We start from the raw sequence: 24631 nt of genomic DNA on the forward strand, positions 1-24631 counted from the left end.
GTGCACCAAATTCAATATAATCAATCTTAATCTATGGAGGGAAGTTTGTCTTCTTGTTATTCAATCAAACATAAAATAATAAAAATAATAATAATTGTGATTAAAACTGCAATTAAATGTTTTATTTTTTAAAGTAAAGTTTTGTTTACCAAACGAGTTTTTTTTTTTTTTTTTATTCAAATAACTTATTTTCAATTTATCAAGTTATTTGCAAGTTTCAAGTTATGATTTTATTTCCGGATGTCAGGAATCTTTGGTTAAAACTAAAAAACAAAGCATAAAACACCACTATATACACTATATTTATATACACCCAGTGAAGACAGAATAAAGTAGAAAAAAAACACTCAAAAAGATTTTCACGGTCGCTCTCTCTTCCACTCCTTCACTCACACTCCTTCCACACGAAGAAGATGATGATGATGATTGATTCAGGCCACTTTGCTGACAGTGCTTTTTAAAACCCTTGATCTCTGGTTATATACTTATATCTGGTTATATACTTCCAGGATCCTGTCCTGAGCGATTTCCAGGTTTACCTGCTCCAGCTCCAGGTTTTGAGGTAGGCTGCCTTATTATAGTGTTTTTGTAGGATTTAATCTTTAATTTCTGCTTAAAAACTAGTTATGAATGTAAATTAAACCTGCTTTGCCAACAGTTTACAATTAAGTTTAAATTTTTTTTTAAAACAAGTCTTTTTCTTCTGCCTTTAAAATGTAACACAGAAAGTTAATTAAGAAGTTCATTTTGTATTCATTTCATGGCGGTTTTACCTAACCTAACCTTAAACTATACTAGTTCATTGTATTGTTGAACTTCTGGATTTTTTAATTTTGATTCATATATTTTTGTGAGCATTACTTGTAAAATATGTAACTTGAATAAAAAAGGTGCCATACCAGCATTTGTTTAAAGGTTGCCTAAATTGTTCAACTAAGGATTTTAATTCAATGCAGCATACGCCTTCCAGCTCAGCAAATGTTGTCATTATTCATTTCCTGCATTACCCTCTCTAGAGCTATGTGCTGTAACACCTTCTTCGTATCCAAAGCCTCTTTTGTCTCCAGGGCATGCACCTACTATGTCTTCTTCAAAGCATCAGCAACATCATCCTCTCCAGAGTATATATGCACAGTGTATGTGTGAATGTTAATAAAGTGCAAAAATGTCTTACAGAACATGATGGATAAAGAATTGTTTCCTTCTACATCACTAAAACTATCAGTTTACATCATAACATTTAGCTGGAGGGACTAATCCATTTTACAGTCTGTAAATATTTAAATAATTCAGTATGACGTTGCTTGTAATTTTGTTCCCTTTTTATTCATGGTTATTTATTATTGTTTCTATTATTTATTTATCCTTTCTAATATTACATTTCTAGAGGAGCACCTTTTATCTGTCCTGCCATTGAAACTATTTAATTTCGTCCTATGGGGGATTATAAAATTAATCTTATCTATGTGCCTGTGACCCGTCCCCCTGGATGGGTTGTACTGGAATTCTAATTTCCCCTCGGGGATCAATTAAGTATCTTTGAATTGAATTGAATAATTGTGTGATTGTTATAAAAGTTTATGTGTTCATTTTTTTTGACTGTTTAGTGGGTGGATCCCTGTGCAATCGAGCTAATTGAGATTTATTAATTTACTGTTATTCATTATTCAGAGAATATCTCTGTTTTTTCTCTGTCTTTCCACCATCTTCTCTGCTTAAGACACTCTTAGGCTCACTAAAAGTCCTCCTCGTTACTCATTTGTTCACATTAAGAGCTCTATTAGGCCTAATGTGCTTTGTGAATAATTTTTATCTTACCAAGGAAAACTTCTAAGAAAAATATTTTCTTTGAATTATGTCATTAGGAACTACTTTTAGTCTTAGGATCCTTTGTGAATATGGGCCCCGGTGGTTATCTCCTACAGTAAATGAACGAAAAGTGGGGTACCATCCTAGAGACACACAGAACAAACACCCATGCATGCACAAACTCATACCCGGGGGTGAAAGTGAGCCGGTACGGTCCGGTACTGCGTACCACTAAAAGATTCTGCGCCGGTACAGCTGTCTGCTATGAAGCTATCATCCAGAACCAGTTATGGCTGCAAAAATTCACGAGCACACAAAGAATATCAGATCCACTACCAATAGGCAGTCTAAAACATAAATATAGCTTTTTTCCCCCTCATTCCAAATTGTTTCTGAACTGTTCTGCTATGATGGAGCCTCAATGTTCTTTGCTTCTCTCCCCTCGGAGTAGAGGCTGACATTTTTTCGGGAGTCCCACGGGTCACGGGATTCCCACGGGAATCCCGCGGGATGGGAGACAGCATTAGTAAAGATCACGCGATTGGGACGGTACAGGATAAAACATGAACGGGAGCAGATGGGAGCGGGAGTTAACTAATAGGAGGGAAAATAAACTAGGATCAATTGTCTTTGGAAATGTAAAACTGAGACTTTGTTATAAACTTTAAGAAAAAAAAACTTCAATCGACGCCGCCATTGTGTAGTTTTTTTCCAAGAAGCATATACTATAATGCGAGTCAAACGAACTACACGACCCACAAGCCAACAGTGCTTCTGCTCGATGTTTTCCACCTGCGTTCAGGATGGAGGGAGCAAACGCAGGTGGAGAACTGGACGTGGTAAAATTGGATTTGTAACGTAAAGTCAGAAATAAGGACTTATCTATTAAACTCATAGAGCTGACAGGAAAGTCGCAAATATTACCGAACTTCAGGAGAGTTGAATGTAGCGGTGTTAACACGCAGTCTGCTGCTTGTAAAACGTGTTTAGTTGTAATCAAGTTCACCAGTGATTAAGGGACACTTGTAAGGCAATTCTGGATTAAATCAGCCCTGCATCTCTTCATTCATCAAACCACCATGTGTCAAGTCTCATCTGACCAACAAAATTGCTGCATGTGCACTAAAGATTTAAGAGGTAAGGTACGGAAGCCCACGAGGGGACATGGGGAAATTTATTTCTTCTGCGTCCCCACAAAATACTTTTGCGTTCGGCATTTTGGAACAGCACAGATGACCAGCACAGATGACAAACTGCTCATAAAACAAACAGTGATATGTGATTGATATGGTTTATTTGTCACGTGCAGGTTGACACGCAGTAAACAATGCGATTAAATGCTTAGGATAAGAAGAACCGTTCAAATCACGATAAAAACAAAAACACGGCGTAGAAAAAAAAGTACACAACATGCAGCAGTAATAAGCAATCAAAGTGTCACAGATGTGGTTTCGTGCAGTACTATTGTTCAGTAGTTTGTTTGACAGCTTGTGGATAAAAACTGTCTTTTAGTCTGATTTGAAGATAATTTTATTTAAGGCTGATTTCAAAATAAAACTCAATAAATTTCAAAACGGGTGTAGTGTTTGTTTCATTTTTGCAGTTATCTGGTTTGGAAATTATCCCACAAAGTATTGCGAAATAACGCAAAGACTATTGCGTGGGGAAACAAAAAAGAAAAAAATCCCCCCATGTCCCCTCGCGGGCTCCGTATAGAAAGGCTTCATCAAGGGAAGATATTAAATTGCTGCATATGCACTAAAGATTTAAAGTATTTTTGAATTGAATTGAGTTGAATCTGCATTGTGGGGTATGGTATGGTAACAGTTTTTAAGGATAACATAACTTGATAAGGGCCACCAAATATTTCTGTTTTCTATACATTCATAAAGTTTCATTATCCATCTTTATTTTAACTTCACAGAAAGAAATCATAAAAAAAGATTTGTTATTATGTTACTGCATCCTTGGAGTTGACTTTAGATTACTTTTACTCTGCTCATTATAACTTACACATTTTTGTTTTTAATATGTAAAAGCTAAATTTAAATTTTTGTTAGTTTTTACATTTTAGTCATCTGTTCCACTCACATCCCTGGAAATCCGATATTCAAAACTTCTTGTAAACTCTGCACAAAAACGGTACAAAAAGCACCTTTCTCTTTGCAGCACCCCCTCATGTCTCATATCATAACAAACTAGAGACTCTCACCTTTCTAACAAGGCATAACTTGTCTTTCTAGCACCTTCTTTGGTGATGTAATTTGCTTGCTCATTACAGTCTGCAGTTTGCTTACCGCTGGCTGCTAGCTTGCGCGCTACTCTGTTACCTTCCAGTTATGTTTCCAACCGTACATTTTGATGATACACAGGGTAAATGTCATAACCAAAGGCTATCTCATATGCAGAATGACTCTTACAATGGAAATAAGCACTTTTTTGACCGGATTCCCTTTTATTTCCTTTTTATGAGGTGAAAAACACATTCGGGAAAGTTTTGGCACCCTTTGCCATTTCCACCTGGCACATTGCCCTCTTAATCTTTTGTGGAACATATATGCTTCAACTTATGCAGTCGAAATTTTCTGTTGTTATAGTGAAGATGTGGATGAATGAAAGTTGTAGAATTTGAGAAATTCTACAATTTTTCTAAGAATGATGTCACTAGGAGCTACTTTAAGTCTTAGTATTCTTTGTGAATACGAGCCCTGGACTCTTGCAGATTGTTTGAGAGAGAGTTTTTAAATTTTCCTCATTCGGTTAGCAAGTCACCTTTGTTGGATCTTTAGCAGAATCTGTTAATGTGTACACATATGCATGGAGTTTAAACAAAAATTCAACATGGAAGACTCACCATCACCTCCAGCTTCGTCTAATTACTCCTCCATGCGGCTCTGCTCCACCAATCAGCATCAAGTCCGCATTTCTTCCCAGCCAATCATCCTTCAAGGCTCCGCTTTAAAAGATCTTCATCCATGGAACCCTCTGTTCTTCAGCTGAACTTTGACCCTCCTTCACCCCATCTCCAACATTTGGCTTTCAAACTCCTTCCAAATCTCCTCAGGCCTCCAGTCCACCATCACGATCGGATCCCGGGAGGAAGACACCTTTAATTCTAACCCTAAGATGTTCATTCAAGCGCATGTCATCCTCAGCATTCACGTCTTCAACTGGGGTCCAAGCCCCAAAGAAATAAACATTCACTAATAAACTTTTCTAATTGTATCCCTGTCTTCTCTTTGTGAGTCTATCCAGGTTTAAATTTTAATATATGTGTTCACCACTCATCTATTTCATCCATATATTTTTGTTCGGATTTGTAAAGCTTATACACCATATTTCCAGGATGAAAATATTCTCTGTTTTTACTACAGTTCCTCCCTGGATCCTGCCTTCGTCTAACTGCATTAAAACTGCAAGTCAGATCAAGTGTTCCTGTGAAACTATTGGAAACCCTTCCATGATACTCTGGCTTTTGGATGGGCAACCTGTTACCCAATCTTCTCACAGGACAGCGCAACGGAGGCGCATATCCTGTTTATAAAAGTTACAAACAGGACCGGTGAAAATGGGCAGCCCTGCTGGAGTCCAACATGCACCGGGAACAAGTCCGTCTTTGTGCCGGCAATGTGGACCAAACTCCTGCTCCGCTTGTACAGAGACCGGATGGCCCTAATAAAGGGCCCCCGACTCCATTATATTTATAATCAATATTCATAAATCTAACACTGACATGTGGGAGAATTTAGGCTGCGACACTCATCAGCTTTCATTGAGCACGTTCCTCAAACCAAACAAGTTTCATACTACAACATTGTAGTATGAAAGCTCCAGTACAACTTGAAGATAAAACTTGACAATGTATGACATGTATGGCAATAACTTTAAAACCTTGTAGGCTCTCTCAAACTGTAGGCACTATGTGGTTAATAGTCAGTCTATATTTACATCACTGTAACACATCAGTCACAGCTCCCTGCCTTGAAACCTTTGCATGGAATCTTTTACATTTTTTTACCTGTGTCATGTCCGCAGAGTAGAGCTCAGAATAACTGTCTGAGTGCCAAGAAAAAGCCCCAACAGATTGACTTTCACAAGTGGAGCATTACAGCTAACGCTTTAAAGCTCTGCTTGATATTTATAAAAATAAACTTTATTAGAAACTGCTTTGGGATTATTTAAGTTGTTACGGACACGGAGACAGAAATGAAAAGGAAAAAAAATGAAGCACAAAAGGAAAAGGGGAAAAGGGGAGAGAAGGATAGAATGGAGGGAAAAAAAAGGATGCTTGCTTCTACACCTGCAGAAACATTCATATTATCAGCTTTTTTACCAAAAAGTGCACAGAACTTATCAATGAAAGATGAATTTAGTGGTAAATGTGGCTCAATATAGAACACTTGTGTATCTGTTAGCACCTGAATCTAATCTTTGCATGGAAAGTTAACAAATGACAGATGGTAGATGCAGCAGAGATCACAAAGAGGAAATAAGTTGGGGCTGTTCAGAGCTATTTAAAAGGACATGTTATTTTTTGTACGTCTCCGTTTTTAAGTTAGTCCCTCCTTTTTTAGGCAGTTCTTGATACTTATGGTACTATGGTAAACACACTTTAAAGCAACACCTCAACTGAGCATTTGAACCCATACAGGGTTTATTAGTGCACAGAAACAAGATATAAAGGAGTAAAAGAAAAAGATTTGTGGAAGTTCTGTTTAGAGGTGAACTTTTTCAACTTATGAATAATGAAAATTTTAATGTATTTTTGGAGATTGTTAAATACAAATCTGTAACAAAGGTGGCATATGTAGATGATGTAGATATAAAGAAAACTGCAGTTAAATTATTGCATAAAATGTTTGTAGTATTTGTGTTTTTGTTTATCTGTGCTAACCTCATATTTTATTTTCCAACATATGAAATAAAAGATGTAAGAGGATGTATTTTTCACTTGTTTATTTTTACATTAGATGACAATCTATCATATGTGATATGATAGACCCTTTACAGATTATGTAGATGCTCTGTAAAATCTTAATAAATTTGTTTAAATTAATAGACTTTTGCTGTTAACAGCTGATTTGTCCACCAAATTACTTTATAGGGATACTACAATATAATATGTGTTAAAAGAATTTACATCTCTACAAAAATACATATATTTGATCTAACCATAATTCATATTAATCTTTAACTATTAAGGTAGTATTCAGATTACAGAAACTTTTTCATCGGCTGTTTCTAGAGCTTGTTCAACATTCATCCATCAACGATGCCTAGACTTCTGATTTTTCTTCTCATCGCCTCTTTACTGCAAGGTGACTTTCTACTGATATCAGATTTGCTTAAATATTTTTAACTGTGAACAGGCATGGGTATATTTGAAGATTTCCCGATTGCAATGCCTGTAAAACAATCCCAAATGGTTGTTTTTACAGGCATGTTATATATAAAAAATACATTTAAAAAAAAATTATTTAAAGGATGTTCATGTTTAGTCTGACACACAAGACTGTAGTGAAATCCTTAATTAATCTAACTAATGCTTCACACTATATTCTTGAACTGGACTGGCAGACTGGGGTGGTGGTCCCCCTTCATAAGAAGGGGGACCGGAGGGTGTGTTCCAACTACAGGGGGATCACACTCCTCAGCCTCCCTGGTAAGGCCTACGCCAGGGTATTGGAGAGGAGAGTCCGACCGATAGTCGAACCTCGGCTTCAGGAGGAGCAGTGTGGTTTTCGTCCCGGCCGTGGAACACTGGACCAGCTCTATACCCTCTACAGGGTGCTCGAGGGTTCATGGGAGTTTGCCCAACCGGTTCACATGTGTTTTGTGGACCTGGAGAAGGCATTCGACTGTGTCCCTCGTGATGCCCTGTGGGGGGTACTCCAGGAGTATGGAATCGGGGGCCCTTTACTAGAGGCCATCCGGTCCCTGTACGAGCGGAGCAGGAGTTTGGTCCACATTGCCGGCACTAAGTCGGACCTGTTCCCGGTGCATGTTGGACTCCGGCAGGGCTGCCCTTTGTCACCGGTCCTGTTCATAACTTTTATGGACAGGATTTCTAGACGCAGCCAAGGGCCGGAGGGGGTCGGGTTTGGGGACCAGTGGATTTTGTCTCTTCTTTTTGCAGATGACGTGGTCCTGCTGGCCCCCTCTAGCCAAGACCTACAGCATGCGCTGTGGCGGTTTGCAGCCGAGTGTGAAGCGGCTGGGATGAGGATCAGCTCCTCCAAGTCCGAGGCCATGGTACTCAACCGGAAAAGGGTGGCTTGTCCTCTTCAGGTTGGAGGGGAGTTCCTGCCTCAAGTGGAAGAGTTTAAGTATCTCGGGGTCTTGTTCACGAGTGAGGGAAGAATGGAGCGGGAGATCGACAGATGGATCGGTGCGGCTGCCACAGTAATGGGGGCGCTGTGCCGGTCCGTTGTGGTGAAGAGAGAGCTGAGCCGAAAAGCAAAGCTCTCAATTTACTGGTCGGTGTACGTTCCTACCCTCACTTATGGCCATGAACTTTGGGTCATGACCGAAAGAACGAGATCCCGGATACAAGCGGCTGAAATGAGGTTCCTCCGTAGGGTGGCCGGGCACTCCCTTAGAGATAGGGTGAGGAGCTCGGCCATCCGGGAGGGGCTCGGAGTAGAGCCGCTGCTCCTCCACATCAAGAGGAGCCAGTTGAGGTGGCTCGGGCATCTATACCGGATGCCTCCTGGACGCCTTCCTTGGGAGGTGTTCCAGGCACGTCCCACCGGGAGGAGGCCCAGGGGACGGCCTAAGACACGCTGGAGGGACTATGTCTCTCGGCTGGCCTGGGAACGCCTTGGGCTCCTCCTGGAGGAACTGGAGGAGGTGTCTGGAGAGAGGGACGTCTGGGCGTCTCTGTTGAGTCTTCTGCCCCCGCGACCCGGTCCCGGATAAAGCGGAAGACGACGAGTACGAGTACTATATTCTTGAAAACATTACAAGCTTGTTTATTTCATTAGTGTTGCTATTTTTATGTCCTTTACTTAGACTTGTTAGCCATATGAACTAAAATGATAAGTACATTTTTGCATAGCTTATGTTTTTACACAATTTACTCCAACAACATCCTCATTTAATTAACAAATTGCTAACCAGTAAACATTGACAAGTATTTACAATCAGGACCCCGTGTGTGACGGCATTTTAAATTAAAATATGACCAGCAGAGTATCTTCAGTCAGTCAGTCATTTTCTACCGCTTATTCCATAGTGGGCCACAGAGGAGCTGGTGCCTATCTCCAGCAGTCAATGGGCGAGAGGCAGAGTACACCCTGGACAGTTCGCCAGTCCATCGCAGGGCAACACACAAACAACCATGCACACACTCATTCATACACCTAAGGACAATTTAGAGTGACCAATTAACCTAACAGGCATGTCTTTGGACTGTGGGAGGAAGCCGGAGTACCCGGTGAGAACCCACGCATGCACGGGGAGAACATGCAAACTCCATGCAGAAAGACCCCAGGCTGGGAATTGAACCCAGGACCTTGTTGCTGCAAGGCAACAGTGCTACCAACTGCGCCACCGTGCAAGAGTATCTTGTCAGTACAATATCCTTAGCAGATATGAAATCTTTTTTTTATTTTGTGTTTACTACGTTGCTGCATTCTCTGATTTTAAAGTCTGTTTTGTTTTTCAGGCACCAAATGTAATGAGTTTGTGATTAATTTGCCTGCGAGCGTAAAAGTTATGAAAGGATCCTGTGTGACTGTCCCCTGCTCCTTTGACATAGAGGACAAATATGAACCCAACTTAAATGACAGTTGTGGAGCTAAATGGGTTTTCTCTACAGAAACGGATCCAGAACTAACTGAGACAAATCCAATAACAGGAGACTTAACAAAGAAAAACTGCACCACAACATTCAGCAATATGCAGCCTAATCACAGCAAAGCTTATAACTTTAGACTGGAGTGTGAAAATCCTCTAAAATGGACTTTTAAACAAGCAAAAGTTACTATTGAGGTCACAGGTAGGTTGTATTGGCCACATACAGAACTTTGATGGATAAATTATGTTAAGGCTGCTCACTTTACATTTATCGCATTTTACTGATCATGATATAAAGCCAAAAAATGATCAAATTATTATTAATGAACAGTAACTCTGAACATTCCTCCCAGATAATTTTCCCTCACCAACTCTGACTCCGTCCACACTGGAGGTGAAGGAGGGGGACTCAGTGAGTCTGACGTGCTCTGCTCCAGCACCCTGTCTCCCTCATCCTCCAAATCTGACATGGACACCCACACTGGGTGACACGCAGGAGACGCTGCAGGAGAATCAGAACAAAACTCTAATAAAGACCTCTGTTTTGAACTTCACTGCTTCTCACCTCCATCATGGACAGAATATTTCTTGCACTGCTGTCTACAAGGAACAAGATCCTAATGCATTTCAAATAAGTTTAATTTTAGATGTTTTACGTAAGTTCATTTGTCTTCTCATAAGACTTTAAAATTCCTTAAATAGCTAAATGTAATTGTTTCTTATGAATTCAATAAATTTGAACCTTATTTAAGCTGGACTTAGCTTTATTCTCATAAGTTACACAATGAAAATGTTTAGGTCACATAGGTGATGCTCTTCAGAAGCTATGTTCTAATCACGTCCTGTTTATTTAATCATGTGTGACATGATCATCCCGTTAAAGGAAAGTACTGTAAATCAATCAAACTGTTGAAAAGATTAACTCTTTAAATTTGATGACACATGGATCTGGAAATAAAGTGCAAATTCAATAAATGTTTAAAACAGAAAAGATGTTTGAGGCTTTGGTTGGACACAGAAATCTAACGAAGCAGCTGTGGCTTTATAACATATTTGTTTATTTAATTTTTTTGTTTATTTGTTTGTTTAGCCACCAATATATAAAAATCAGCAGTTTACCATTGTTTCTTTAATGAGTCCACATGATTTGCCTTTGTTTTCTTAGCTACCCTTAAAAACAGCAACGTTTCAGTCAGTCTCTCTTGTCCAGTTCTAGAGAACAGGGATTTTATTCTGAGCAGTAATGCCAACCCAGCAATGCAGAATTACACCTTATACAGAGTTGATGGAGGACAGGAAACAGAATGACTTTAAGCATTAAATAAGCATTAAATTATTATACATTTTTTTCTGCTGCTGAATGAGACACAAATGATGCCCCAGCATTGTAACAATGCTGGCTGTCATTGGGTATTTATATTAGGTAGACAAAATGGTGATTGGGTAATAGACAACCAAGCGGCAGATGAATGAAATAAACTTGTCTCCCTCACCACAAAGAAAACCTGTTGGATACAGTATCTTGCAACAATATGAATAACCATGCGTTTTTTGGTTTAGTCATCTGTCCTTCCTACAAGTCCGAAAGAAGGAACATGTTAAAAATAAGTAAATATTTTACATAGGTCATCATGAATGATTATTACACTAAACAATTGGAAATATCACTTGAACAACACAAATGCAATACAGTGAATTGGAAAAGACATGAAGGACTTTAGCTGATATTCGTAATTTATGTAAGAAATTAGTTCTGCTGGAGGAACAGTATAAAGTTTAGACAGAAAATTAAAAAAGATAAAAAAAAGTTTTGTATAATATATTTAGAATATTTTAAAACCAGAAAAGTGTATAAACCTCTGGATTACTAGAGCAGATCTATGAATTTAACCACTCAAACCTCTGTTCTGTCTTCTCCTTTGACAGTCTCCTAAAAACATATGGATCATTAAAACATTGTTAGAGAAATCCAGAACAAAATGATCTTTGCGAGCCCAGATGCATCAAGTCATGAGCGTTTTCTTAAATACATTAAAATGGTTTCTCTCTGTTTTTAATTATTACTTTTACAAAAAAACATCGAGGCACGTGACGTTGCCCGGTACGGCGGAGCCGGGGTCCCACCCTGGAGCCAGGCCTGGGGTCGGGACTCGTCGGAGAGCGCCTGGTGGCCGGGTTGCTCCTCGCGGGACCCGGCCGGGGCAAGCCCGAACGAGAGACGCGAGGCCATCCCCCAGTGGGCCCACCACCTGCAGGGGGAACCGTGAGGGACCGGTGCAAAGAGGATTGGGTGGCGGACGAAGGTGGAGACCTCAGCGGCCCGATCCCCGGATGCTTAGGCTGGCTCTAGGGACGTGGAATGTCACCTCGCTGGGGAGGAAGGAGCCTGAGCTTGTGCGGGAGGTCGAGAGATATCGACTAGAAATAGTCGGGCTCGCCTCCATGCACAGCGTGGGCTCTGGAACCCATCTCTCTTCTACTCTGGAGTGGCCCACGGGGAGAGGCGGCGGGCTGGTGTGGGTTTGCTTGTTGCCCCCCAGCTCAGCCGTCTCGTGTTGGGGTTTACCCCAGTGGATGAGAGGGTTGTATCCCTGCACCTTCGGGTTGGGGAGAGATCTCTGACTATCATTTCAGCCTACGGGCCGAGTGGTAGTGCAGAGTACCCTGCCTTCTTGGCGTCCCTGTCGGGGGTGCTGGATAGTGCCCCTCCCGGGGACTCCATTATTCTGCTGGGGGACTTCAACGCCCAAGTGGGAAACGACAGTGACACCTGGAGAGGCGTGATCGGGAGGAATGGCCTCCCCGATCTGAATCCGAGTGGTGTTTTGTTATTGGACTTCTGTGCTAGTCACAGATTGTCCATAATGAACACCATGTTCAAACATAAGGGTGTCCATCAGTGCACTTGGCACCAGGACACCCTAGGCAGGAGGTCGATGATCGACTTTGTTGTCGTATCATCAGACCTTCGGCCGCATGTTTTGGACACTCGGGTGAAGAGAGGGGCTGAGCTGTCCACTGATCATCACCTGGTGGTGAGTTGGATCCGCTGGAGGAGGAGAAAGCCAGACAGACTTGGCAGGCCCAAGCGCATAGTGAGGGTCTGCTGGGAACGCCTGGCGGAGCCCTCGGCCAGGGATGTATTCAACTCCCACCTCTGGGAGAGCTTCGACCAGATCCCAGGGGATGTTGGAGACATAGAGTCCGAGTGGACCATGTTCTCTGCATCTATTGTCGATGCTGCTGCCCATAGCTGCGGCCGTAAGGTCTGCGGTGCCTGTCGTGGCGGCAATCCCAGAACCCGGTGGTGGACACCGGCAGTAAGGGATGCTGTTAAGCTGAAGAAGGAGTCCTATCGGCTGTGGTTGGCTTGTGGGACTCCTGAGGCGGCTGACGGGTACCGTGAGGCCAAGCGTGCTGCGGCCCGGGCTGTGGCAGAGGCAAAAACTCGGGCCTGGGAAGAGTTCGGTGAGGCCATGGAGAAGGACTACCGGTTGGCCTTGAAGCGATTCTGGCAAACCGTCCGGCGCCTCAGGAGGGGGAAGCAGTGCTTTGCCAACACTGTTTATAGTGGGGGCAGGAGACTGCTGACCTCGACTGAGGACATTATCGGGCGGTGGAAGGAGTACTTCGAGGATCTCCTCAATCCTGCCATCACGCATTCCGTGGTGGAAACAGAGGCTGGGGACTCGGGGTTGGACTCTTTCATCACCCAGGCTGAAGTCACCGAGGTGATTAAAAAGCTCCGTGGTGGCAAGGCTTCGGGGGTGGATGAGATCCGCCCTGAGTACCTCAAGTGTCTGGATGTTATAGGGCTGTCATGATTGACACGCCTCTTCAACATTGCGTGGCGGTCGGGGACAGTGCCTCTGGACTGGGGTGGTGGTCCCCCTTTATAAGAAGGGGGACCGGAGGGTGTGTTCCAACTACAGGGGGATCACACTCCTCAGCCTCCCTGGTAAGGCCTACGCCAGGGTATTGGAGAGGAGAGTCCGACCGATAGTCGAACCTCGGCTTCAGGAGGAACAGTGTGGTTTTCGTCCCAGCCGTGGAACACTGGACCAGCTCTATACCCTCTACAGGGTGCTCGAGGGTTCATGGGAGTTTGCCCAACCGGTTCACATGTGTTTTGTGGACCTGGAAAAGGCATTCAACTGTGTCCCTCGTGATGCCCTGTGGGGGGTGCTCCAGGAGTATGGAATCGGGGGCCCTTTATTAGGGGCCATCCGGTTCCTGTACGAGCGGAGCAGGAGTTTGGTCCGCATTGCCGGCACTAAATCGGACCTGTTCCCAGTGCATGTTGGACTCCGGCAGGGCTGCCCTTTGTCGCCGGTCCTGTTCATAACTTTTATGGACAGGATTTCTAGACGCAGCAAAGGGCCGGAGGGGGTCTGGTTTGGGGACCAGTGGATTTTGTCTCTTCTTTTTGCGGATGACGTGGTCCTGCTGGCCCCCTCTAGCCAAGACCTACAGCAAGTCCGAGGCCATGGTACTCGACCGGAAAAGGGTGGCTTGTCCTCTTCAGGTTGGAGGGGAGTTCCTGCCTCAAGTGGAGGAGTTTAAGTATCTCGGGGTCTTGTTCACGAGTGAGGGAAGAATGGAGCGGGAGATCGACAGACGGATTGGTGCGGCTGCCACAGTAATGGGGGCGCTGTGCCGGTCCATTGTGGTGAAGAGAGAGCTGAGCCAAAAAGCAAAGCTCTCAATTTACTGGTCGGTCTACGTTCCTACCCTCACCTATGGCCATAAACTTTGGGTCATGACCGAAAGAACGAGATCACGGATACAAGCGGCTGAAATGAGCTTCCTCCGTAGGGTGGCTGGGCACTCCCTTAGAGATAGGGTGAGGAGCTCGGCCATCCGGGAGGAGCTCGGAGTAGAGCCGCTGCTCCTCCACATCGAGAGGAGCCAGTTGAGGTGGCTCGGGCATCTATACCGGATGCCTCCTGGACGCCTTCCTCGGGAGGTGTTCCAGGCATGTCCCACCGGGAGGAGGCCCAGGGGACGGCCCAGGACACGCTGGAGGGACTATGTCTCTCGGCTGGCCTGGGAACGCCTTGGGCTCCCCCTGGAGGAGCTGGAGGAGGTGTCTGGAGAGAGGGACGTCTGCTGAGTCTGCTGCCCCCGCGACCCGGTCCTGGATAAGCGGAAGACGACGAACGAACGAACGAACTTTTACAAAAAACATTTTTATTTATTCTGCAAACTTTAAGCATATTAACATTTACATTTTTTTTCAATCCAGTTCCTTTACGGATCCTGCTCTCATCTAAATGCACTAAAACTGCAAGTCAGGTCAACTGTTCCTGTGAAACTGTGGGAAACCCATTTCCAATGATACACTGGCATTTGAATGGGCAATATGTCAATCAATCTAGCCAGGTGGTTATCAATGAGCATCTAAATCGCTCACATCTGAGAAGCATTATTGCATTGAATGAACCACAGGAAAGAGCTCTGTCCACCCTGCAGTGCTTCAGCTTCATCTCTTTGGGGTCAGCCAGTAAACAGTTTTGTGTCAGCTGCCTTGAGAGTCCAATAGAAAATCAAGGTCTGTCCTTTGTGTCTGTAGATTTGTGAACCAAATTCATGCTTCAGCAAACCAAGTCTTATAATTTTGATCTCCCATTTGTCTTGTAGGTCAATTCCCAAAACCTATCTTCATCATCACAGTTACTGCTTTTCTACTCATTGTATGTTCCTTGCTGTTTGTTGTCGGGTAGGTGAAGCAGCTCAGAACAAAATTTCAAAAGCGTTTTAATGTCTTATTTTTCAGTCTGGATATTTGGGTGGTTTTAAACAGAACATTACTCATAACGCGCCGTCCGCGCTTATGCATTTTAACCCTTTTATTAACCCTGGTATTTTAAAAGTATGTGTCGATTCTGGTGCTAAGCTATCCGCTCCTTTTTTAGCTTAACGGCTAACCGGTAGAGAACATGTGGTTGCTACTAGAGACTATTCAACAGAAAGGTTGTTGGTTTTCAAGCTAGTGAATAATAGTCCCTGAACATCATTTACTAGATTTGATAACTAAGTAAACACCATTAAGTCCCATTTCTCCAGAAAGATTTGGCTCTTTTCCAAAATACTCCCTTAATAATATTTCTTCAAATATTATTTTAATAAGTAAAGGCAACTAATGAGACACCGTTGAGAAATGGTCATCCAGAAGGTTGGTTTTATTCAGCAGATCATTATTTAAAACATTATTTTATTAAAATAATATTTTATTTGATCTTGCATTGTGAAGGGTTTTCTAAACGTTGCTGATTATTGCCTAAGTTAGTTCCAAGACTAACTTCACTTCACTTCCAGATTCTTCAAGATAATCCTTGGTTCTATTTGTGTAGTGGCGTCACAAGAAGTCCGCAGTTATCCCGTTTCCTGGCTGTGCCGAAAGAAGGTTAATGCACTTTAAGTTCCAGAATAGTTCGCACCGGAGTTTAATGTTGAAATCCATGGCTGTGGGTCCCAACACATGTATTCACTAAATTAGAAATTGACCGAATATTTTACAGTCATCTATGTTTGCTTAAATGCTATCTGCAGACTTCTTGCTTATCCACTTAAATAACCGGCCCTGGAAGATAAGTTGTGCAGTTTTTGACAGACTTCTATTTTAAAGTAAAATTAATAGAAATTGTGCCTTTTCCCAATTCTTCTGTGCAAGGTTCTTTGCAATGGCACCTCTGATACAGATGGGTAAAAAGCTGTAAAGAAAATACCACTGCAGTGCTATAATTTCCCAAAGAAAACGTTTGATAAATCTAATAATAAAATGTTGTCCAGGTGAACACCGAGGTATTTATACTCCTCCACCACCTCCACTTCTTCTCCCATGATGGAAATAGTTTGACTTATTCCTGTTTCTCTTAAAATCTACAATCATCTCCTTTGTTTTAGTCACATTCAAGATGAGATGATTGTTTCCACACCATGCCACAAAGCGGTCCACCACCTTCCTGTACTCAGCTTCTTGTCCATCTGATCCACCCCACAACTGCAGAATCATCCGAGTATTTCTGCAGATGACAGGAGTCTGTCTTGTACTGGACGTCTGAGGTGTACAGAGTGAAAAGGAATGGTGAGAGTACAGTCCCCTGTGGTGCTCCTGTGCTGCTGACTACTGTGGAAATATAAATGCCTTATCATTAGTAGCTAAAGCTAAGATATATTTGGGATTTGCTGCTTATAGATTGATTATTATTAGGAGTTTTTAGTTATGCTTTTGAGAGTTAGAAAAATCCTTAAACAGTAGCTTCTAGTGTGGTAACATAATGAGTGTTTATTATTCAAGGTTAAAGCTTGCAGGTGTTTTCTGTCTGTATCATGAGAAGCTGGCAGTGTATTAGGGAGGCATGGTACTCCTCTCCCTGAAGATTCCTGAAGACATGTGGGAAACAATTCTTTAATTAAATGATGAAATGTATCTCTGTTTCTTTGATACTGTTGCTGGGGAGACATCCACAGACAGAATGATTGTGTATGTGTACTGCACAGCAGCGTGGGGTATAAAATGTAATGTAACGCAGCCCCCAGTGAAACAATACACAGACGTTTCCAGGTACCCTTGTAAGTGTGATGTCTCCCTCTCTGAATTCAGACTGGTTTTAATAAACTTGTGGAAACGTACAACTGATCTCTGACTGAGGATTGTCCTTTGGGGTGCCAAACAAAAAGAGTCGATGAGAGGTGAGGAGTAATGTAAGAGTTAACTGACGGCCAGTAAAGTTTTCCTACCTCGACACTACCTGGTTAGACACACAGTCTCACAAACTGTGGTCTGTTTGTCATGTAGTCTTTGATCCAGGAGATTGTTGAGGCCTCCACCTGAGTCTTCTGGAGTTTCTGACAAAGCAAATCAGGTTGGATTGTATTAAATGCACTGAAGAAATCAAAGAACATGATCCTCACATTGCTACTAGCTTTGTCCAGATGACAGTGGGTTTGTTGACACAGGTGTATGATGGCATCTCCAACTCCACAGCGATAAGCAAACTGAAGGGGGTCCTGATGGTTTAGTGTTTGCTTACTCAGGTGGGCCAACAGGATTCTCTCTAGGACCTTCATGATGTGGGATGTCAGGGCAACAGGTCTATAGTCATTGAGAACTGATGGGTGAGTTTTCTTTGGTACCAGAACAAGACAGAAGGTCTTCCACAACACTGGAACCTTCTTCTGGGCCAGGCTAAGGTTGAAGAGGTGCTGCAGAATCCCACAGAGCTGCTCTGCACAGCCCTTCAGGACTCTAGAGCTGACATGATCTGGACCTGCAGCCTTATTCCGATTCAGTCTCCAGTTGCATCTTCACTTGACTTCTTGAGACACACAGGTGGAAGAGGGTGTCAAAGGAAGCATCAGCATCTTCTGATATGGTTGAAGGCAAACATATAGAAGGAGAAGGGTCTAGGGCTGAGGTGGAAGATAAAAAATGTGAGGTGTTACTGGACAGCTGTGGGTCCTGTGGGTCAAAGGAGGGTGGAATGTCTGTTTGGCTGTGAGCAGGAGAGGAAGATGTTGAGCTTGTTTCTAAACTGAACCTATTGAAGAATGTGTTCAGTTCATTGGCTCTGTCCAGACCTCCATCGGTCTGATCATCCTTCTGCTTGAAGCCTGTGATCGTCTTCATCCCTGACCACACATCTCTGATATTGTTTTGCTGGAGCTTGCTCTCCAGCTTCTTCTTGTACACCTCCTTGCTGTCTCTTATCTTGACTTTAAGTTGCTTCTGTAAACTCCTCAATAATTCTCTGTCTCCCTCTCTGAAGGCTCTTTTTTTCTTGTTAAGCAGGTCCTTCAGGTCACTGGTGATCCAAGGTTTGTTATTGGGGAAGCATCTCACGGTTCTGGTGGGGATGATGTTATCCACACAGAAGTTTATATAGTCGGTTACACACTCAGTCATGGCATTGATGTCCTCTCCATGTGGCTGGCACAGTGCGTCCCAGTCTGTGGCCTCAAAGCAACCTTGCGGAGCTTCTTCAGCTTCCTGTGACCATTTTCTCACAGTCCTCTTTATTACAGGTTGTCTCTGAACAAGGGGCTTATATTTTGAGCAGAGAAAAACAAGATTGTGATCTGATTTGCCTAGAGGAGGTCTTGCTGTAGAGATGTATGAGTCCTTGACATTTGCAAAAAACAAATCCAATGTTTTGTTTTCTCTGGTAGAGCAGCTGACAAATTGTTGAAACGTTGGAAGTGTAGCAGAGAGTGAAGCATGGTTAAAATCTCCAGAAATTGCTCTTTAAATCTCTGTCTGCTCGTATGGTTAAAAAGCCCGGCAAAGAGATGCTGGAGTCGGGGATATGATCCTGCAGCCATGTCTCAGTAAAACACATAATACTGCATGCCCGGTACTCTGGCTGGGTCCTTTGTAGGGCTTGGAGTTCATCCAACTTGTTTCCCAACGATCTCGCATTGCCCATCATAATCGACGGAAGAGATGGTTTGAACTTCCTCCTTCTCTCTCTTCTCTTAGCTCCTGCTCTGCATCCACGGTGTCTCCTTTTCAACTCATCAGGGATTTAGGGTTGCAGTTGAAGTATTATTTGAGTTTTTGAGATATTAATCAGCTGCTCCCGGTTGTAAGAAACAACCCCGTTGCATGGCAATGCATCATAACAAATGTCCAAAAGTAGAAAAGTAGTAGGAAAAATCCTCCAAGCTGCACAGCATCTGACACCGGAGAGGACAGTCGTCCAAAAAAAAAAAAAAAATCAACTGTATCCACCACAAGAGGAATAGTTCCCAAAAAAGAATAAATCAGAATCAAAAGTAACAGAGCTACTCCAACCTGCTGCCACCTTGAGTGGCGCAAGTCTAGAATAAAAAAAGTTTAAGTTAAAACCTGCCAATGATGTGAATATGAATGAAGAATAAAGCCGGACAGAATAACTAATCGATCTCAAATCAGTTTGTCTTATACGGATTGAGTGGAGAAAATAACATTTGAAAAAGCTGATGGTTATATCTTCACACTACTAAAGCCTTGCCTTATATGTGACTCTTCAGTCGCACTAAGCTTTGTGCGGAGATCGAACCTTGAGGAACTCTGAAAGCTGTATAAACCAAAGTCCAAACTGGTTTGCTGTGTGTGCCATTGATAAGTGGACCCTTAAATTAGACACTCTCTTGTCCAGTTCTTTAGATTTAGACTGAGAAAACTGACTGTCCAAGCGGTCCTACAACTATAAATATCTCCAACTTTTGCTGGAGTAAAACTACAAAATATAAACAGGAAACTCTTCTTTAAACTAATGAGAGAGCAGCAAACTTCGAGTGAGATGAATGGAGCGCTGGAGAGAATCCATGGATGATATGAATGAATCGGAGAAGATTGAGGGATGACTGGAGTAGAAGACGTCGAAGCTTGAGGTGCGGGAGGATCGGTTTGAGAGACGAAAATCAGATGAGAAGCTGCATGTAGAAGACAGGCAGGAATGTGCAGCGGGAGCCAGGGTGGAGGAGATCAACCTCGGCGACGCTTGGCAGGAGGATTTTAGGGCGCTTCTGGACAAGGTAGGAGAGCATCTTGCTGCGGCAGGAGCGCAGAGAGTTGAGCGAGGTGGAATAAATCCAGATCGGAGTCAGGAGACTTGCAGCACGGTCTGGACTGGGAATAACCGAGAATGGACGCCGAAGCGAGAGGCCAGACGAATGGTTCTGCGAGCAAGTAAGGAGGAAGGTGGGGGAAGATCCGTTGCGAACAACGCGAGGAGCGGCCAGATTGTCAGACTCCCAATCCCAGGCCAGCATAACGAAAAAAGTCCTGTCCCATCCCACTCCTGGTAAATTGACTCCCACTCCCATCCCGCTCCCATTCAGAACGACTCCCACTCCTGTGCCACTCCCATTTTTGTTTTCTTCATTTAGTCTTTTGGCAACTTCTTTGTTTGAAGGACCAGTTAGGTCCCTGTTTTTAGTTGTAGTAAAGGCCAGTTAAAGTAAAAAGAATAATAATGAAGAAATAATAAAATATCAAACAAGGAAACAGACCATGCCTATCTTAGTTGAATAAACAAAATGTACCTAGTTGTATTTTACTTATTTATTAAGTGATCGTTTCCTTTGAACAATGACATTACTTTTTTGTTTCAAGTTGCTGGAACGAAAGAAAAATGCACCTAGTAAGAGAACTGTTCTTGTTGAACAAAAGGACAAAAAGGCATTTCCTTCATAATTTAGAAACTGTACCTCAATGGTTCACAGCCCTGGTCCTCAGGGACCCCTTCCCTGCAGGTTTTAGATGTTTGTCTGCTCCAGAACACCTGATTCAAATTCTGACATGACCTCCTATACAGGCATCAAGAATGGAGGGTCAAACTGGACAAAATTAATACAATAAAATCATCACTAAATAAATAAATGTTGTGAATGTCCCATAAGTGAAGTAAATGTAACATGAAAGAAATGTAACATTAAATGTGCCATTAAATTAAAAGTACCATTTATTTATTTAATACATCATTAGAAACAATAAATGTACCATTATATCATGAAATGGACTATTATGCAATTAAATGTGCCACTGAATAATTAAGTATAATTTAAAAGAAGACATGAAGTAATTAGTGGTACACTTAATATTTAATGATGTATTAAATAAATTGTACATTTAATGGTACATAAATTGTTTTCTATTTCACAACATATTTATTTAATATCTTCCCTTGATGAAGCCTTTCTACGAGGTCCGCGAGGGGACATGGGGGGATTTTTTTCTTTTTTGTTTCCCCACGCAATAGTCTTTGCGTTATTTCGCAATACTTTGTGGGATAATTTCCAAACCAGATAACTGCAAAAATGAAACAAACACTACACCCGTTTTGAGATTTATTGAGTTTTATTTTGAAATCAGCCTTAAATAAAATTATCTTCAAATCAGACTAAAAGACAGTTTTTATCCACAAGCTGTCAAACAAACTACTGAACAATAGTACTGCACGAAACCACTTCTGTGACACTTTGATTGCTTATTACTGTTGCATGTTGTGTACTTTTTTTTCTACGCCGTGTTTTTGTTTTTATCGTGATTTGAACGGTTCTTCTTATCCTAAGCATTTAATCGCATTGTTTACTGCGTGTTAACCTGCATGTGACAAATAAACCATATCAATCACATATCACTGTTTGTTTTATGAGCAGTTTGTCATCTGTGCTGGTCATCTGTGCTGTTCCAAAATGCCGAACGCAAAAGTATTTTGTGGGGACGCAGAAGAAATAAATTTCCCCATGTCCCCTCGTGGGCTTCCGTACCTTACCTCTTAAATCTTTAGTGCACATGCAGCAATTTTGTTGGTCAGATGAGACTTGACACATGGTGGTTTGATGAATGAAGAGATGCAGGACTGATTTAATCCAGAATTGCCTTACAAGTGTCCCTTAATCACTGGTGAACTTGATTACAACTAAACACGTTTTACAAGCAGCAGACTGCGTGTTAACACCGCTACATTCAACTCTCCTGAAATTCGGTAATATTTGCGACTTTCCTGTCAGCTCTATGAGTTTAATAGATAAGTCCTTATTTCTGACTTTACGTTACAAATCCAATTTTACCACGTCCAGTTCTCCACCTGCGTTTGCTCCCTCCATCCTGAACGCAGGTGGAAAACATCGAGCAGAAGCACTGTTGGCTTGTGGGTCGTGTAGTTTGTTTGACTCGCATTATAGTATAGGCTTCTTGGAAAAAAACTACACAATGGCGGCGTCAATTCAAGTTTTTTTTTCTTAAAGTTTATAACAAAGTCTCAGTTTTACATTTCCAAAGACAATTGATCCTAGTTTATTTTCCCTCCTATTAGTTAACTCCCGCTTCCGTTCATTTTTTATCCTGTACCGTCCCAATCACGTGATCTTTACTGATGCTGTCTCTCGTCCCGCGGGATTCCCGTGGGACTCCCGAAAAAATGTCAGCCTCTACTTCACACTGAAGGCATCAAAACTATGAATTAACACATGTGGAATTATATACTGAACAATTTTCCCGTGGGAATCCCAAAAAAATGTCAGCCTCTAATGCAGACTTCACGCTGATTGGTGGAGCAGAGCCACATGGAGGAGTAATTTGACGAAACTGGAGATGATGGTGAGTCTTCCATGTTGAATTTTCGTTTAAACTTCTTATCAATCTATAAACACACAAAGCCACAAGACAGAAGGCCCTCTGTAAAATTCCAGAGGGCATACCTATCACCAAACTGATACAGCCATTTATCTGCCCAGCAACAGGTCAGAATGAATTTTAATAGGATGAAAACTTGCTGCTTTAAAAAAACGCAAAAAATTCCAGCGCAGTTGGTTATTTTATTTAGAAAATCCAATCCTACTTTATTTATACAGCACTTTAAACAACTAGCACAGGACCAAAGTCCTGTACAGTACAGTAAGTTAAGAACAAAAAAAGCAAACAAACAATAAAACACACAATAGATCATTAAGGAGGCCTATGTTAAAAAAAAAATAAAACAGCATAAAAAACACAAATGCCAGGGTAAAAAGATTGGTTTTCAGACGTGATTTAAAAACAGACAGAGAAGACCCCTCTCTGTAAAATGGGATAAGGCAACTGTCAGTTTTAAAAGCACAAGAACAACACAGTCGCCACGATATGTAATTTAAAAAAGGCTGATTCGGTGCTGTGTAAAGATTTCAAAACACTTTTGTTTTTCATAAAGGCTATTAGTTGGCCATCAGATTCAATAGTCATAAGTCTGACTTTGCACATACAGCAACAACCATCATGAAGCTAAAACAAAGCTGATGAGATTTTAAGCAGTTCAAAAGTGTTAGGCTAATGTGTTTACCCTAATCTTTGATATAATGCAATGATGAATCTACTCGTAATGTAACATATTCCAATTTAGCTGCAGTTAACTGTGAGCAGACAAAGTTTGAAGAAAGTGTTCTCCTGATTCATAAACTTCTTGCTTTGCTTTCAACGTCATGAGGTTTAATGAGAAGTGTTACAGTTCCTCAGCTTTACTTTTACAGACAGGTTCTCTGGGGAGTACAGTGCACAGAAGGTCATGTGGCCCAGAAAAACAGGAATATGCTACAACCAATACAGGCTGCCTTTCACTGTGAACCTCATTGGATGAAAAACACTTAGAAATAATGTTTGCAAAACATTTGAGCATCCCTAGTTTGGTGCATTTCTGTCCTAATAGTGGGTCAAGATATATTTTTGAAGTACTTTATATGTAGTTTTTTATGCACATCTACACTGTGACTATCTCTATAAAAAACTGATGTGCAGAAATAGTGGGCTTTTTTAAATCATGAATGAAAACATGATTATTTACTCCAACTTTTCCAAAAGCAGGCTTACTGGGGGTTTTCCATCAGTTCTTAACTATTAACTTGTCATATATATATGCATTTTACTGCATCTTTCTTCATATATTAAGCCTTAGTTTTTGATGTATTTATTTTGATTTATTTCTGGTTTTGTGAGTGTATGTCCTGTTTTTTGTTTTCTTTCTTTAAAGCATTTTGAATTGGCCTATGCTGCAATGAAAAGGAAATTCCGGTGTCTTGTAAAACTTAAGGTTTAATTAAAAATTGTCTAATTTATATACTGTATATCTATTTCTAAATGAATAAAACTATATTTTTATATATGACATTTACACAATGCCTCAAACATTGACCATGACAACAAATTGTTGATTGCTTTGTTTTGCAAACCGTAAAGCAAGAGGGTCTCACTTTTAGACTGTCTTGTTCTTCAGGTTGACCGCTTTAAATGCGGTTTTTATTTTGTTTGAGACTAAATGCAAGTGAGGGAAAGTACAGGCGGTTAAAGCTGTGGTGAGAAATGGTGGTATTAAAAGCAGCAGTAGACCAGCGGGTCATCACAGAGATGCATTCATGCAGCAGCTCATGTGACAAGGTAAGCGCTCTACTACATATTAACAGTGAATAAAATTGTGGTATAAAACCTGTGAGATTAATGTTTGACTTCAGAAACTACCTCCTCTAACATGATATTTAGCATCTGCTCAGTTTTGGTCTGCTCAGC

Source organism: Girardinichthys multiradiatus, chromosome 3 (genome assembly GCF_021462225.1).
Source record: "Girardinichthys multiradiatus isolate DD_20200921_A chromosome 3, DD_fGirMul_XY1, whole genome shotgun sequence".
Classification (NCBI taxonomy): domain Eukaryota; kingdom Metazoa; phylum Chordata; class Actinopteri; order Cyprinodontiformes; family Goodeidae; genus Girardinichthys; species Girardinichthys multiradiatus.